Source organism: Orycteropus afer, unplaced genomic scaffold (genome assembly GCF_000298275.1).
Source record: "Orycteropus afer afer isolate SDZICR_OR568_19922 unplaced genomic scaffold, OryAfe1.0 scaffold00350, whole genome shotgun sequence".
In the NCBI taxonomy this organism is placed as follows: Eukaryota; Metazoa; Chordata; class Mammalia; order Tubulidentata; family Orycteropodidae; genus Orycteropus; species Orycteropus afer.
The window spans coordinates 2912639-2914569 of NW_006921937.1; positions in this window are offsets into that span (position 1 = coordinate 2912639).

Here is a 1931-nt window from a genome sequence, read left to right on the forward strand (position 1 = left end):
GCTATGAGTCGGGTCTGACTCGATGGCACATAACAACAACAACAACAAGTAGCCACAGTAGAGAGTTATCAAGTAGTCACTAAATTGGTTTGGAAACCTTCTCTGTTCACCTGCCATGACTTGCATTTTGCCATATTTGCTACAGGACATGTGATTGCCATAAGCCAGTTGTGTTGATTATTCTAGTATAACTCTTTATTTTAATGTGTGTATTTTAATTTAACTTGCCAATGTTATTTTGCCTTGCTCCCTTGTTATCGGTAAAAGAATTGAAGCTGAATTTGAATTCTAATTCTTTTGCTTACTGACCTTTGGCAAAAACTCTCTGAATCTTGGTTTTTCCACTTGTAAATTAGAATAATAATAACTGTATATAATAGAATCTAAACTGCAATGCCAGTCACCTAGTTACACTTAATAAAACTTGGTCCTCTCCCATTTCTTTTTATTTAATCTTCCTTATGTAGTCAGTAAAAACTCATCTTCCATCACTATTGAAAAAATAACACATAGAACCACATTCACTAAAGTAGTAGTGGGTTTGCGACCATGAGCAACAGAAACTAGCTAACTCAAGCAGAAAATTATTTAATCAAAGATAATTGGGTTTGTTGTTGTTATGTGCCGTCGAGTTGGACCCGACTCATAGGACCCTTCCTTGGGTTTCCAAGGCAGTATCACTACGGAAGTAGATTGCCCAACCTTCCTTCTGAGGAGTGGCTGGTAGGTTTGAACCATCAGCCTTCTGGTTAGCAGTCAAGTGCCTTAGGCACTGTGCTACCAGAGCTCCCAGATAATTGGGTAGATGACATAATTCCAGAAAAACTTGACAATCATGCTAAGAGGTAAAACAAACAAGAAAAATGCTCTAAGCTAAGCCTTCAAACTATCTAGAGTCACATCTCTGCAACTTGAGTGGGCGTAGGTGGCAGCTGACACACCTGGTTTCTCTGATACCCCTGAGCTTGTGGTTTTGGATATAGCTAATATCACTCTTGCCAGAATTGAGAGTTTGGCAGTCACTGATTCTTTACGTCTCCAGCTTATGAGTCAAACCCTGGGGTAGGCTCATGAGATTGGTCAAGCCTACATCTTGTGTCTGTGTTTTGGCTACAGGGGAGGCTAGAAAAATATCTCTCAGGAGTTTTCAGCCTCTGTAACTGCAAGGAATTAACCCTGACTTATAAGGTTGTTGTTATGTGCCGCTGAGTTGGACCCCGTCTGAGGCAGTATCACTATGGAAGTAGATTGCCTCATCTTCCTTCCGAGGAGTTGTTGGTGGGTTTGAACTGCCAGCCTTCTGATTAGCAGTCAAGTGCCTTAGGCACTATGCTACCAGAGCTCCTGAGTTATAAGGTAGAGGTTTCCAAATATAGAAAGGAGACTCAGGTACTAGTCAGTTGGAAATAAAAATAATAATAATAAAAATAGACAAATGCCCACTTATGAACAGAGTTTTTCATAAGATGTCAGTCAATATTGCATAAGAAAATAGAGGATGAGATGAATTAGGAAAATGTTCTTTTCCCTTCTTTCTTCCCCCTCCCACTCCCTTTTCTTTACTGTCATCTTGCTTTAACCTTACCATTCTCCAGGCTACTATTTTCTCTTCTCTTCTTCATAAAAGTACCCACTCCTCTCTTACCAACAAGGCTAAGTTCCAGATTTTTATGCAAAATCTGTGCTATTTGCAAATGAAGATTTTTTCCCCCTGTTTTCAGATCACCCATTTGTCTGATTATCTTTGTTTAGAAAATATGATCATAGAAATAATAACAGTTAAGACTGACTGATGTGTAGTGACTGGGATCTTAAAAGCTAACGAGCTGCCTTCTAGATGCAACGATGGGTCTCTCCTCATCCAGAGCAAAGAAGAATGAAGAAAACCAAAATTCATGGAAACAATTAGTCCTAGCAACTGGTACACCATC